The sequence below is a fragment of the Lynx rufus genome, unplaced genomic scaffold, assembly GCF_022079265.1.
Source record: "Lynx rufus isolate CCGP_SWC_20201006 ecotype Redwood Valley unplaced genomic scaffold, mLynRuf1.p SCAF_17, whole genome shotgun sequence".
Classification (NCBI taxonomy): domain Eukaryota; kingdom Metazoa; phylum Chordata; class Mammalia; order Carnivora; family Felidae; genus Lynx; species Lynx rufus.
Window position 1 is genome coordinate 35245092 of NW_025814831.1, and position 16957 is coordinate 35262048.

The window sequence follows — 16957 nt, forward strand, 5'->3', positions numbered from 1 at the left end:
GTCCACAGGGAACTAGTGAAAAAAAAAAAAACCACACACGCACACACACAGTAGTTCATAATTCAAAAAAAGCTTACTTAACAATTTCATTACCACCAATATTTAAACATCAAAGACACCAATAACCACATGTCATTTGCTCCTACTGCAGAATTTAATAGGTTATTAACTTCTGGTATATTCCAAAGGCATAATTAGGATGCTATTATTAAAGCATGAGATTACTTTTTTAAAAATCAGAAATATTAACACCTTTTACCTTGTCAAGAAAATCAGTATTTCAAAAGTCCTGTTCTATGGGCTTTCCAAATCTAAATTCTTACAATTCTAAACAAGCAAGGAGATAAAACACACACTTACATACTTCTAAAAACCTAGCTATCAGATTTTAATTTTAGCGCCACTGCCAAGAAAAACCTTCCGACCGAAACCTAAATTCCGTACACATTACTGTATGCCAATCAACTAAACAGAAGGTGAGTTGTTATTATTATTAGGAAGTTACATAATTTGCACCAAAGATTATTTAAAGCGTCTTTCATTAAATGAAGGTTACAACAATTTACAGGCTTCAAAGTTCACCTTGCAAACTTGAAGTAAATTATCAGAAACCATTAACGACATTAGGGTTTTCTTTAAAAGTGGACACAAGGAAGTAAGAACTGTTTATTTGTTTAAAGAACGCAAAGAGCAGCCGAATACCAGGAGCTGAGTCAGGCAGAGGAACGCTGACTACATTCCGTCTTCTAAAGGAAAGTGTTCGCCCCGCCGATCTCCCCTTCCCGCTTTAGGGGGAGTCCCAGGAGTCGCGAACTCGGGGCCGGGGGCGCAGAGAAGAGGGTACTCCCTGCTGTGCCTCCGGCGTCTCGGGCCAAGCAGGCAGGAGCCCCCGCCAAGGTGGTCCCACGCCAAGGCAGACGGAGCGGGCAGGGCCTGCCAGCGTTCCCCCCGGGGGACAAAGGTTGGGCTCACGCCCTGCGCCGCCAGCCCGCGGCTCCCGCCGCCTGGAGACGCCAGCAGAGCAGCCGCTGGTCCCGCCCGGGCAGTGCGAGCGGCGGGTGGGGGAGGGGACAAGCCCCGCCGCCCCTCCCCCGACGCGCTCCCGGGGACCTGTTGATTAAGATCTCTACACAGAGCCGCCGCTGGTCCTCTTACCTCTGCGCCACGGCGGCCGGCGATCCTCCCGCCCCGGCCGCTCCCACACACTGCACAAACGACAGCTCCCCTGCGGCACTTAAAATACCGGATAAAGAACCCAGAAACTCCCGATTCCCCACCTCACAATCCTTAGACCCCGCCTGCGCCCCACCGCCAGTCGCCGCCGTCACCGCCGCCACCGCCGCCAGCAACTCCGCCTCGAGACCGCGCGAGACCGGCCCCCGCGGCCGCCGCGAGACCGCGCACGCGCCCCCGGCACGCTGGCGCAGCGGGCGCGCCTATCCCAGTTCCCTCCTCGGCGCGCCCCGCCCGCTGCTAGGCCCGGAGGCTGGCGCGGTTCGCCCAATCCCGCGCCGGCGTGGAGGGAGGGCCCACTCGTTGGTCCGCCCCGCAGCCCCGAGCCGTGGGTCGCGCGCACTCGCGCGCCTCTAAGTGAGACGCGAGCTGCTTTTTGCTCGTCCGCGTGAGGCGACCGCTTTGAGGTTGAGCCGCCCGGCCGAGCCGTGTGGGGACGTGAGATTTCCCTGAGACTTAGTCCAATGCGGGCTGTAGTCGGGAGAGCCCTTGACCTTAGTCTCCCTGACTGCCCGTCAGTCAGCTCCTGAAGAAAATCTGATTCCCGTTGAGGCAACTCCAGTGTTCTGTGAGGCACGTCACACAATCTAACATTTGTTTAAAGAACCATGACATACTTAAACACCTGGATATGTGTAGCGTCCCACAGAATTCTCTGTTACGGCAGAAAACTCCAAAAAGCTAGCAGCTAGGACCGAGTTCTGAAAAACGGAAAGGAAGAAGGGCTACAGCTGTTTCACAAAACTCGAGTGAATGCACTTAGTTACCTGGGCCACCCCGTATGCAGTGCAAGGAAATCCACAAAAAGTCTCCAGGACTCCTTACAAACGGTTAGTCACATCCAAAAAGGAAATAAAGGCGTGTATGTGACCTATTTTCTCTTAAATGCGTAAAGTAAATAATAATTCAAGAAGCTTCCTCTAAGCTCCTCAGTGAGTTCTTCCTCTGGCACAGGGTTTCCCAGTCTTAGCGCTATTGAATTTGGACCAGCTAATTTGTCATGGGGGCTGTTCGGTGCATTGTAGGGTGTTTAGCAGCATCCCTGGTCTCTCCCTATTGGGTGCCAGTAGTACCACTACCCCCATTGGTGACCAGCAAAATGTCTCTAGACGTTGCCAAAGGTCCCCTGGTGGCAAAATCGCCTGCAGTTAAGAACCACTGATCTACCTGTTCAGAGAAATGGCCCCTTAGGAAGATAGTCACTCTTTACCCATATCTTCCAATTGCCTGGCCCCAAGCAGGTTTACAAAACACCACCGCCCAAATGAACCCTCCAGCTACCTAGCCTTGCTTCACCAGCTGCTTGGACTCCTCTGTCACAGGACCCCACCCTAATAGAATGGCGGTCACTATCTGTGTGAGAGAGCAGCTACTGATCTCAAAATACGGGGAAATACCTTTCTAAAGTGCTTTCCAAATATTATTTTTACTTTCTAAAGGTATTTTCGTTTTAAAAGAGGGTGGACCCAATGGCATATAAAAAAAAATGTATTCTCTGCTAAATATTACATTCCCAGAATCCCCAAATCATTCAAATTACTATCCTTGTGTGCAGAAGAAGAAGAAGAAGAAGAAGAAGAAGAAGAAGAAGAAGAAGAAAAGGTATAGAAAGTGGAGGTAAGGTGATTCTATCTGAGTTGTAGTTTTGATGATAACTACTAGTTCTGTGATTTGATGATAACTACTTCTGGGATACATGACAAGATTCCTGGGCCTAAATTTTCTCATCTGTAATATGTTTCTTGTTTCTGGGTTTTGTTTGTTTGGTTTTAGATTTAAAATTCTGGTAGCCTCTGTATATGGAATGTAACATGGATGGCTTAGGGGGTTAGAAAATATAGTATTCATCCTTAAAAAAGAATGAAATGGGTAATCTGTGGTTTAAAACCTCAAAAGAGTCATTCATTCTTGTCATAGGGAAGTTCACCCACTGAATCACTCTGGCAAATTTGTAACTAAGTATTTTGGGTGAAGTAGTAAAAGGCAAACTGTAAAGTCAAGTGTACAGTGGAAAGTAACGGCAGCAAATACCCTTCTGCCTTCCTTATTTTGGCATCTGCCAACAGCCTCTATTATATGTTTATATAATATAATGTTATATTATTTTATTTCATTAAAGTCTTGAGGAAATATGTTAATATTTCATTTCAGACATTTGCAACAGATCTGAAATCTCAGTTTTCAAGATTCTACCATTCACCATTATATGGGAAATCCTTAACTAAAGGATATAATCAATATCCCTCTGGTTTTCTTACCTCTAGGCACTAGTGAAAGCTGTTTCCATAACTGAGTTAGCAGCCTAATCTCTATAATTGTATGAACCAGAGATCAGAAATAATGTAAACTAAAAGAATACTCACTGATTCATGTATGTTATGAAATAAGCAATTAGTAGGTGAGTTCATTATTAACTACATATATTTATTTTTTTTTTTTTAAATTTTTTTTTTCAACGTTTATTTATTTTTGGGACAGAGAGAGACAGAGCATGAACAGGGGAGGGGCAGAGAGAGAGGGAGACACAGAACCGGAAACAGGCTCCAGGCTCTGAGCCATCAGCCCAGAGCCCGACGCGGGGCTCGAACTCACGGACCGCGAGATCGTGACCTGGCTGAAGTCGGACGCTTAACCGACTGCGCCACCCAGGCGCCCCTAACTACATATATTTAAAAAGTATAAAATAGCCAAAAAAAAGCAAACCAACAGGGGTGCCTGGGTGGCTCAGTTGGTTAAGCATCTGACTTCGGCTCAGGTCATGATCTCATGGTCTGTGGATTGGAGCCCCATGTCAGGTTCTGTGCTGACAGCTTGGAGCCTGGAGCCTGCTTTGGATTCTGTATCTCCCTCTCTCTCTCTGCCCCTCCCTACCACCCCGTGCATTTGCGTGCACACTCTCTGTCTGTTCTCTCTCAAAAATAAACATTTAAAAAGTTAAAGAAAGCAAACCAACAAGCCCTGAAGTTTTTGAATTTCATTGTGTTTAGTTATTATTTTGATGTGTTTCTTCACCTTTCATCTAGCTAAAAAAATTATGTCTCTAAGCTAAAAGCATTATGCAGTTGTTGCCATGCGGAATGAGAGGTCCCACTGTATAAGGTTAGCGGCAGTATTATTTAATACAGGTCAGTATCATTCAACTCAAATAGCTTTACTATTCACACATTAATTCAAAAAATATATACTGATACTTGCTGTACTGTAAGGAATTAAAACATGACAGTTCTCATCCGGGAGGAATTAACAGGCAGCTTGGGAAAGGGACAAGACAATCCCATATAGATAAAATACATTAGGAAAGTATGGCAAATGAAAATAAGGTGTTCTGTGGACTCAAAGGTAAAGTCTTATACTATGTAATGATGGGTGACAAAGAAAGGAATAGAGAATAAACTATTATGAAAATACCTTCAATAATAGAAAAAACAAGGTCTTGTACATGACTTTAAAAAGATTAGTAAAAAACGTTTATCAATTTAAATAGGTGAAGTACGCAAAGAAAAGTATGGGCTTATTATGGGAACAACAAGTATCAACCATAACTTCAGGGTAAGATATTCAGTATTTAGGATGTGAGTCATTTATCACACTTTCATTTGTACCTTACTTGGATGGTTCTGTGCCAGGCTGGGGATGAGTAGACACATAAAACATGGTCCTGGAAAAATTTTATTTTGAAGAGAGGAGGTAGACAAATTCGGAGCTTTGAAAAAATTTTTTTTAATTTATTTATTTTGAGAGAGAGAGAGGGATAGAGAAATCCCAAACAGGCTCTGCACCATCAGCACAGAGCCCCATATGAGGCTCAAACCCACGAACCACGAGATCTTGACCTGAGCGGAAATCAAGAGTGAGACACTTAACCAACTGAGCCAACCCCTTGGAAATTTTTTAAATGAAGATCAAGACTTAATGCCAAGAGAAAGGAAATCAAGTTTGTTCTCCTTGAAAATAGCTATAAAAATTTCCCATATCTTTTCCTTACTAAGCTCCCAATCAAATCTCTATTTTGTCTGTACAACAAATCTTTGCTGCTGCTTTAATTCATATCTATATGTGAATATCTATGACTGGGAATGGGATGTTATCTGTGCTGAACTCCAGAGTTGAACTTAAATGCCTCTCTTGGACTGACTCTGAGCTTTAACTCCACCACTGCTTCAAAATAACCTTTGTAAGGGGCGCCTGGGTGGCGCAGTCGGTTAAAGCGTCCGACTTCAGCCAGGTCATGATCTCACGGTCCGTGAGTTCGAGCCCCGCGTCGGGCTCTGGGCTGATGGCTCAGAGCCTGGAGCCTGTTTCCGATTCTGTGCCTCCCTCTCTCTCTGCCCCTCCCCCGTTCATGCTCTGTCTCTCTCTGTCCCAAAAATAAATAAACGTGGAAAAAAAAAAATTTCAAAATAACCTTTGTCAAAGTCATTAATTAGAGCCACTTTGTTAAATGCAAATGTTAATGTTTGGTTCTCATCTTACTTTGACTTGCCAGCAGCATTGGATGCCACTGAGCATTTTCTCCATTTTATCCTCTGGGCTCTTGAAAAGAGCTTCTCTTCCTACCCACTGGAACCTCCTCCTCATCTCCTTTGCTGGTTCTTTATCTCCCTGAATGCTTAAAATTGGAGTGTCCCAAGATTCTAACATTCAGTGTTTACTTCCTCTCTGCCTGGCTTTCAATCCCAGCTCTACCACTTGCTGACCGTTTGATCAAAAGAAAATAATTTCTCCGAGATTCAGTTTCCTCATTTATAAATTAAGGATCATGAAAGTAGCTACCTACTACAGTGGTTGTAAAGACTGAATATATATGTAAAGTGCTTATAACAGTGTTCTACACTGAATACATTAATCATTTGTCCTTATTCTTATCATATTCTTCATCGTTCACTCCCTACATGATTTCATCTGATATCATGGCTTTAAATTCCATGTATACACTGTCAATTTTTTTTTTTAATTTTTTTTTTCAATGTTTATTTATTTTTGGGACAGAGAGAGACAGAGCATGAACGGGGGAGGGGCAGAGAGAGAGGGAGACACAGAATCGGAAACAGGCTCCAGGCTCCGAGCCATCAGCCCAGAGCCTGACGCGGGGCTCGAACTCCCGGACCGCGAGATCGTGACCTGGCTGAAGTCGGACGCTTAACCGACTGCGCCACCCAGGCGCCCCTATACACTGTCAATTTTTTTTTTTTAAGTTTATTTATGTTGAGAGAGAAAGAGAGGGAGGGGTGGAGAGAGAGATGGAGAGAGACAGAATCCCAAGCAGGCTCCACGGTGCCTGATGCAGGGCTCAAACTCAGAAACTTTGAGATCATGACCTGAGCCAAAGTCAGACACTTAACTGACTGAGCCAACCAGGTGACCCTACACTGTCCATTTTAAATTGATCTCTAGTCTGAACTTCTGCTGCAAACTCCAGAATCATGTATTCAACTGTTGGCTCAACATTGCCGTTAGAATTTCTAATGAGCATTACAAATTTAACATGTCAGAACTTTTTTAGGAATAACTTCTGTCTAAAGATGATTGTTTTTGTTCCTAAGTGGTCCTCTGTGTGGTGAAGAAGGGAGAGGGTATGGCAAATGCAAAAAGAAAAAGGAAAAGAAAACTATTTGCTCTTTACCACCTCCTCCTATGCTTCATGGTTGATTTTAACTACTATAATAATCCCTCATTTATTTATTTATTTTTTAAACGTTTATTTATTTTTGAGACAGAGAAAGACAGAGCATGAACAGGGGAGGGGCAGAGAGAGAGGGAGACACAGAATCTGAAACAGGCTCCAGGCTCTGAGCTGTCAGCACAGAGCCCGACGTGGGACTCAAACTCACGGACTGTGAGATCATGACCTGAGCCGAAGTCGGATGCCCCAATAATCCCTCATTTAATTAATACAGCTGAGAATTAGAAGGCAGAAAGCTCCTTCAAAAGTCAAAATTAGTTGCACTTCACTTTTATTCCTGAACTGACAGAAGTCTCTGACAAGCTTAGGTATCTTTTTTCTAACATCTAAGTGATTATAAGGTCTTATTATATGTGTGATTCTTTAATGGATGTGTCAGTTCAAAGCAGACATACCCCTGCCATGAGACAGGGTCAAGGAAGTCAGTCGGAGGAACAGTTTCTGATGGAAATTACAGATCAGATAAAGGAGGTAATTCTAACTAGGAATTTGCAAAAACTCAGTGGAAACAGATATCTGGGATTTACAAACTTTTTTCCTCATCAAAAAATCCAAATCTTTAGAAGGTAAAATCCATTCAGTGGTTGTAAGGGGTGAGAGTAGGCTGGGGTGGGAGTTGGGGGGGGCGTGGTTAATTGCAAATGGTACAAGGAAAGTGGTTCATTTAAATGAAAACATTTAGGGGCACCTGGGTGACTCAGTTGATTGAGCATCTGACTCTTGATTTCAGCTCAGGTCATGAACTCATAGAGTGAGACAGAGACGCAGAATCTGAAGCAGGATCCAGGCTCTGAGCTGTCAACACAGAGCTTTACGCGGGGCTCCAACCCACAAGCGGTCAGATCATGACGTGAGTCGAAGTCAGATGCTCAACTGACTGAGCCACCCAGGCACCCCTTCTATTTCATTCTTGATTGTGGAAATGGGAAAGAAATGCCTTTTACCTCTGGAGCAAAGATAAGAGGAGGAGTAATTCCCTGGGATTGTGAGCCGAGGGGAATGGAAAGAGGATTTTCCTGTCCAATAGAAATGTAATGTTAGCACATATGTAATTTTGTGAGATATTATTTAGTAGCTAATGAAAGTAAAAGGAAACATGAAATTAATTTATAAGTTTTAACCTGATATATCCAAAATACTGTAATTTAAACACATAATGAATATAATTATTGAGATATTTTCTTATTTTTTTTGTACTAAGTCTTCAAAATCTGATGTATATCATATACTGAAAATATATCTCAATTCAGGTGCTAAATTTTCAACAGTTAAAGTGAAAAAATGTAGCCGTACCAAAACAATAAATTTATATTTAATGAAAAAATATTCTATGCTGCTTCAGCTTTTAAACTTAAATTTAATTACAATTAAAAGAAATTTAAAATTAAGTTTCTCAGTTGCACTAGCCACATTTCAAGTGCTCAGTGGCCACATAGACCCAGTTGCTACCATACTGGACCATATAGTTCTAGAGATTTGTCTGTGGGACAAGAAGGAGAAAATGGAGGTGAGACATATTCCTTGTTGCGACTCAGGACACAGTAGAAATACCAGTACAATTTGTGTGAAATTTGAGAGAGAGAGAGAAAGAGAGAGAGAGATTTCTATGTATATATCTTTTTTACCCAGCTACATGATTTTGAACAAGTAACTTGGGTAAGCTCCACTTTCACCACCTATCTGTAAAAGAGAAAAGTAATAATACCCCTTTAGATTGTGAAGATTGAGAAAGCATGCAAAGCACATTGTAGAATGACTGGCAGCTTTTTGAAAAGGAGTAAGTGGTGGCTTTTAAAAATCCAAACTAGGGGCGCCTGGGTGGCTCAGTCGGTTGGGCGGCCGACTTCGGCTCAGGTCATGATCTCACGGTCCATGAGCTCGAGCCCCGCGTCGGGCTCTGTGCTGACAGCTCAGAGCCTGGAGCCTGTTTCAGATTCTGTGTCTCCCTCTCTCTGACCCTCCCCCGTTCATGCTTTGTCTCTCTCTGTCTCAAAAAAATAAATAAACGTTAAAAAAAATTTAAAAAAAAAAAAAAAAAAAAAAAAAAAATCCAAACTATTCTTCGGATAGGAACTGTATGTAATTCTTTTTCTATATTTAAAAGCATAGGAGTTTTAGGGGTGCCTGGATGACTCAGCTGGTTAAGCGTCCAGCTCTTGATTTCAGCTCAGGTCATGATCTCATGGTTCACGGGACTGAGCCCCACATTGGGCCCTGTGCTGATAGCATGGAGCCTGCTTGGGATTCTTTTGCCCTCTCCTGTGCCCCTCCCCTGTTGTGTATTTGTGCGTGTGCACTCTCTCTGTCTCTCAAAATAAATAAACTTTTTTCTTTTTTTTAAGTATAGGAGTTTTAAAAAACCTGTTTGGAAGTGGCATTCATTGATTCAGCAAATACTGTCTCTCAGACCATGTGCTCAACACTTAGAACACAAAGACTTAAAGACCATGGTCCCCCTTCAAGGACCTCATAGTGCTTAATGTTAGAAACAACACAGAGTTGGGCTAATGTCCAAGTGAGAAAAGTAAAACCAAAGAGAATAACAAATTTAACCAATAACTCCAAAGCAAAGAAGCCCTATAGATAAAAATTGAGTTTATAATTTGAAAACCTTAATAGTTCTGTATGTTTCTCTACTTTTCCTTTAAAACTGATATCCCCAATTATAATAATCAAGATGTAAGAAATTAGATTGGCATGGATTTAAATACTTAATGATTGATTAGTAGTAGCCTTTATTTCTGCCACATGGAAGACACTGCCTTGTTTTTCTCTTCTGTTGGTTATTATTTCTTGAGTTGTTCTTATTTTTTAGTTTAGTAGTTTGTATTTATCTGCCAAAAAGATGGAAAAGTCAGTCCAATTCAAAGGTCTAAAACACAACATATTTTTAAAGTTATTACTGTTAAGTGTAAAACATTAAAAAACTAAATATAAGTAAAATAAGTGATTGAAATAAGTAAAATTGCATTTTTAATATAGCTTCTCTTCTTAATCTAACAGTAAAGATCCTTTGGACAGATAAGATCTCATTTTTTAAATCTAGAGGTTGAAGTGATGTTAAAGGAACCTCTTATAATTTCTTAAATTTTTTGTTTTTAAAGGTTGTTTCTACTCATATAAGAATCTAATAAATCAAGATGCCAAGATTAAGATTATGGGCTTTAGTCTTTAAAATTTATAGATGTGTCACTGAATTATTTGCAAGTCCTTGATCTGTCCTAGTCTGAGTCCTAAAATAAGTCATATATATATATTTACATACACATAATATATGCTCACTATAAATAAGGGGCCAAGTAACTTTCCTACTTTTTCAGTTGTGATAATATGAAGTCTTGATTAGTACCCAAAATTTTTCACCATCAAAAAAAATCATCTGGGGCACCTGGGTGGATCAGTCAGTTAAGCGTCTGACTTCAGCTCAAGTCATGATGTCACAGCTCATGAGTTTGAGCCCCATGTGGACTCTGTGCTGACAGCTCAGAGCCTGGAGCCTGCTTCAGATTCTGTGTCTCCTTCTCTTTCTGCCCCTCCCTGCTCATGCTTTGTCTCTCTCTCTCTCTCTCTCTCTCAAAAAAAAAAAAAAAAAAAATTAAAAAAAATTTTTTAATCATCTACTTTTTCTTATATATCAGCAGTTCACAATTTAAATATCTTGGAGCCACTTTTTAAATTTTAGAAGCCAAGAGTTAAATATGGTATGTATATTACTATTTTTGCCCTTCTTTGCATTTGCAGATCTCTCTTCATAAGACCCTGGGGTTTGAAATTTCATCATTATAGAAAATATCAGTCAAAAGATGGGATCATTGTAGAATATTGAGTTATCTTTAAATGAATTTCTCTTTCTAAGTGCTGTAATATATTGAGAAATGACAGGGGTTGGGACCCTCCCTAGGTACCAACACACATCACCCTGAGTGCCTCCTTTACTGTCCACCGCCACCACAGAACAATATTAAGAGCACACTTATGGGAGGAAAGAAATGATGAAAGAACAGGCCTAGACGAAGGAGTGTGCAGAGAGGCCAGGGGGTATTGTGCATGGGCTTTTATCTTTTGGCTACACTGTTTTCCTCTGGTGCATTACGTCTGGCCCATGGTGTGCATCTGGGTGAGTTCCTATTAATAAGTGCCCAAATGCTAAGCTGACTGTGGTGGCAGAGTGACACAGAAGAGTGGAAAGAAGGGTGGGCACCTCAATTCCAACATCAGAGCCCAGATGAGATATGGCCATGTGGTTCCTGCCAAGGTTGGAAAAGAGTTTGAGGAGGGAACAAAGAGAAAGAATAGGGATGAGAATGATGGAATCACTTGTAAAAGCAGCAGCAAGTAATATTCTTCTAGTGCCTCACCTGAAGCTCCCCTAATCCCTGTGCGACATTACATTTTGACACTTGAAGGATTCTAGAGCAGAAACTACAATGAACCCTCAACATTCCATTCCACCTCTATTGTTACTACAATAGAAGCAATAAGATTCAATGTCAAAAGATTCAATTTATTGACAACTTTTTGTGAAAGTGTCATGTCTGTCCTTTATCATCTATAGCAACTTATAATTGTAAAAAAATTACCTTTAGGTTGTCTTACATGTTTTTTTCCATTGGCCTTTTCTTTTTCTGTTTTCCTTTCCTTTCCTCACATCCATTCCCCTGAGAAAGGGGGAGACAGATGAGGCACAAGTTTGAGGGAGGTTAAAAGATTTGACATGAGAGGAGGGAGCCAGAGGGCGAAAAGAAAAATAGTGAGAAAAGTGAAATAGAGATCATTAGAGAGGGGACGTGAAGAAGAAAGAAAAAAAGCCAAAAGCAAGAGAGAAAAGCACAGGAGAGAGAACTCAATTTGGTCTTAAATTTAAAAATGTCTTTATTTTTCCCAGTGGAGCTCATTGTTAATTTTCACAGCTTCCTTGTTAGGGTCCTCCCATCCTTTCTCTTTTTTAGACTGGGTTTCATAAACAGAATGAACATGGCTGCTTAAGATTGCAAAGAATTTGATTTGCAATAGTTAAGAGGAAAGTGGAAAAGAAAGATGGATATAAATGGGGAGGAAATTCCCGGTGTTTGGTAGCAGTTTTCCCTTCTCTATTTCTTGGATGTCTATCCTTTGTCTGATTGCTTTCCATCTTGGGAAAATACTATAGGATCAAAGGTAAGCCTAAGTTTGGGCTCACCGTAAAGAGATCAACAGAGCTAAAGTGAGTAAAACCTAGATAGGTAAGAAATTAAAAGTCAAGAAAAGGGACAGATGGACCCAGATCCTGAGAGACAGTGTTAGCCTAGGCTCTTCCTGCAGCCTTTTCATGAAAACAGTACATTGAGTCCACTTTACCCAAAGCCTTACTCAGAAAGGAGAAAAAGTGTCCTTTTGTCAAACTGCTGAGTGGTTTGAGACATGAATAAGAGACCATGGTCCTCAGGTAGCATTGCCTGGAGTTGGGTGAATGTGAATCTGACCAGGTTAATAGGACCAGGGTTTTGTTTTATTGCAGTGGGGAGCAGTTACTATTCTGGCTACTGCCTAGAATAGAAATCAGATTCACAGACTCATTTTTAGTCTACATTTAGTCTAAATTCAATGGAACAAGGGATTAAGATTCTACTAATCCTTGCTCTTCTTGGGGTAAAAAGTGTTAAGTGTGAGTAAGGGTATGAAAGGGCAAAAAGAAGTGATTTAGAGGACTATAAAAAGGGGGAAAGAAATGCTAAGCAGAGGGAAAATCAAAATACTATGCAAGCCTAAGTAAGGAAAAATGGGGAGACAGGAGAGAAAAGTGGAAAGAATAAGAAAGTACATGAAAAAAAAAACCAGGAAAAATAATTAATACTTTGTGAAAACTGCAAGCCAAATTTGTATATTGTACCATCCTCATGATTTAACAAGCTGAGTGTGACAAACGTCACTGCATGTTTGCTCTACCTTTGCTTAGCTCCTGATTCTCAGAGCCCCATTTTAAGCTGCCTGCTAAATTTACAAAGATGGGCCACCAAGACCATAAACATGTCAGCTTATAAAGTCATAACAGCTGAAAGGGTCTTGAGACAGCTAACCATGCCCTCTTCAATTCCTCACCCATATGCACACATATTTGGCAGCTGAAGAAGCTTGAGGTCCAGAGACATTAAATGACACATCCGTGGAACAGAGGAAGTGCAGTTAGAACTCAAACCTAGGGCTTTTGATTCCAGGTGCAGTATTTAATAGCTGGTTTCTTCATCATTGCCTTCCGATTTCCTGTAATTCATTTTCCCAGCTTGTTTCATGGACTCATTACCTCCTAGTTAAGTTGCCTCTCAAACTCTGTCATCCTCAGTTGTTGTTGTTTTTTTTGTTTTTGTTTTTTTCTCTTGTCCCCACAAGTAGTCAGTCCAATAAATCTTGTTAACTGCATATTCACATCCTTGTTTCCATCTGGCTTTTTTCCCCCCCTAGGTTCAAGACTGACACATTTCACCCCAGACCATTATAATGATTTCCTACCTGTAGCCTGCTGCAGCTCTCTTAGAGATTGCAGTCAGAGTAATCGTTCTAAAACACAACACTCATTTCGTTATTTGTCTCTCAGTGGCTCTTACCTGCCAAAAGGAGGTCTATACTATCCAGACTCCTTAGATGACCCAAGACTTCCATAATCTGGATCCTGCTTTGCTTTCCAGCTGCATCTCTCACTATTCCTAAATTGAATATGCCCAACACTGTCTTATTCTTCAATTTTGCTCTTACTGTATCCTGTACCCAGGATATTCTTATTTCCCTTTTCCTAACTCAAAGACTGCTTCCTTCATAGACTCTTTCGTGATTTTCTCTCTTGAGCTAAAACTATATTCTCCACTTTTCTCTGAAAGCACCTGTAACATTTTACTTTATGTTATTTGGGCCCATCTCTTGAGGCCAGGTGATGTCCTGTTATGTATTTTTAATCTCTCTCAGAGTCTGCCATGGTGCCTCATATATAATAGATAAGGATCAAATGCTTCTTCAGTTCAACAAAACTAAGCCTGTGCCAGAGGACAGGTGAAAGAATCAGTCACATATGGAATGAAAATAAATGTATCAATATCCTACATTAATTATAAATTCCCAATGCATAAATAACTAGTGCTTCAGAATGTATGTTGTATGTGATTGTACTAATTATGTGCTAATCATATACTAACATACTAATTATCAGTAATAAGGCTGCTGCAAGATTTATCCTTGCTTTTAGAAAGTAAGACAAAAATATCTGGCTATTGGACATCTCTAGAATTTCTATAAATTTACTGTGATTTCGTTTTGAAATAGAACTTGAGGTAAAAATTGGTAGGTGAAAATTCTATATATTGCAAAGGAGATTTTGCATTTTTCTTATAAACTACAATGGCATTTCCCTACAATGTTCTAAGGTTCAATACTGTAGATTGGAACTTCACATCTCAGTGAAGTTCATCTGGTACTTTTGGACACCAAAGCTCAGTGGTAAGGTCTACAGACAAAAATCCCATTTATATAAACACTATCCTCTAGTTGTTTGCTCTTCTTTGTAGGACTCTTGCAAATGTGACTGAGAATGCCTTCACGGGTTCTTGGATTTTAAAGCAGAAGTATTTTTTTTTCTCTCCATGATGTTCTTTTATGTGCATGACTGGAGCTGAGGCCTATCCACCCCTCCACTTAGACAGTAACTTAGAAGTAGGTCAGCAGCAAGCAAGGGGACAGATCTCCACTGGTGCCATATGACAACCCCATGTTAAAAACTTGTTGCTAAGAAGTTAAAAGATCCTCAGACACGAGAGTATGTAAAGAAACAACTGCTGAATAAAACATTAAATAGTATCACCCGACAGCAAAGCGGAGCCCCAGATACAAGTAAGGACTATACAATTGTAGATTTACCAAGAAATTTAGTGGTAGACCACTTTCCTTCCAAACCAGCAAGGATACAAGACCCTATTGTTTGGGTTCTGCCTGCTGAGCAGGCCTGGGAGTGGTTCATGCCCAGTGAGCTGGATTCAGGGAACTGGGAAACTGACTCTATCAGCACAGAAAAAGTGCAGTGATGCCTACCACTTGCAAGATAGCATGAGGACAGGCTTTGAAGAATAGTTCCTGCATGGTAGGACTCTCAGAATGGAGCAAAGGGGACACATCAAAACATCTAGCTGGATTCCTTTGCTCATAACTACTTTCTTCCTAAATGCTTTGTAGGTGGTAATGAAACATGTGTAGCAAGCTAGGGTATTACATTATTAACACATATTAGAGTAAAATTACCTAAAATTCTGTCAACATGCAAGCTATCCAACCTGTAAAAGCCACAAAAGTGAATAGTATATAATGACACATAATCTATTTTTATTTTCTCTATCACCTGTCACTCGGTGAGGCTGTGGGCATCCCTATCCTGCTGCCTCTCCAGCGTTGGAAAACTAATTTGGGGCTGAGGCGGAGAGAAGCTAATTGCTGCTGCTCAGGGGCTTCCATAGAGTCTATTGTGTTTGGAATATAGGCCCTCATAGAGACATGGGAGAAATTCTGGAATAGATGGATGCCTGGGGTTAGAAGGTGCCCACTTCTTCTGGCTTCATCACAATCTCTATGGCCCTGATGGAGGTGACAGCGCTTGGGAATCTTGCAGGCAAATGACATGCTCAAGTATTTGCCTAAGTTAGTACTTGGTTAGTTTACTTAGCTTACTGGATAAAATAGAAAACTATCTGTCAGGTGTTCAGACCATTTCACTTTCGGAAATGCCTTTGGATAACTAAGCTTTTGGATGTCTTTGGACAAAGAAGTATTCTGCATTCCTGATTTTAAAATTAATAACAATAATTAAAATACTTGTTTTCTTAACCTCATTAGCATGCTAAAACAAATTTTCACCAAATCTTTGTTTCTTGGCTACATTTTCAATAAATATTTTGGAAGCATGGCTGTTTGAGTAAAAAAAAAAAAAAGCATTTGGGAAGAATAATTACCCTCAGATAATAGCTTCCCAGATAAATGTATAAAGACATAATTATGATCCATTTTAAGAGGTCTGGCAAATACATCCAGTTGGAGGTCTACAATGGATCTTTCTGAAATAAAGGTAAATTAGTCATTTTCTAAGGCATTTGCAAATAAATTCTCCTGTAGCCTTCACCAAATAGGTCGGTGATTTAAATAAAGGTTGAGCTTAATGATAAAAGTTTTTGATACTGAGAAATATTAAGTAAATGTACTTTAAAAAATTGGTGCAAAATTAAAATGAAGCCTGATATTATCCTCTTTAAAACAAAGGAAAGAGTCACAGTAACAATATTGTCAAGGTATAAGAAGGAATAGAAATAGAAATGCTGTATAAAGTAAATCCTAAGGTAATGTTATAGAAGTCTCCATAGTCTTTCATTCATCCAGATCGAAACTGCTCAGTTTACATTTTAAAACTAATACATCTGAGGGCAAAATATTCAACAAGCTCATTGTTTAATTTTTTTTTCATTTTCCCAAAGTACGCAGTTATAAAAATGTCACTGAAATCCATGGTCTTGGAGATGAAAACTAGATAGAACTTACTTATCACTTTCAGTGTCTTGACTTAATTTTACAAATGTCCGAGGAATAAACTGAATTCTATTCTGTTCTAGGATATTACACCTTTCATTCATAATGAACATTCTCAAATTAGGCTCTGGATAGTAATTATGTTCCAGATGCAAATAGGCAATAAAAAAAGAACCCATACTTGATTAAATTGGGGTTAAGAGGATTACTTGGAACCCACATTTGTTTTTTGCTTTGTTTTTCTTTCTTTGTCCCCAGTACAGTCAGCAGAGAGAGGAAGCTGAGAGACTGAAAGGCAGAACCTTGAAGAAATTGGGATTTGTTAACCTTCATGATCCTTTTTATCTGTAAAATTCTATGATTTTTGCCATTTATATAGAGATTCATTTTCTCATTGTTTCTAATAGTGATTATAATAGTTAAACAAATCTTTGCGCCTACAGAACATTTTACATCCTAAAAAGTTAAGTTATCCTTATACTTTTTAATATTTTAGTTTTATTTATTTTT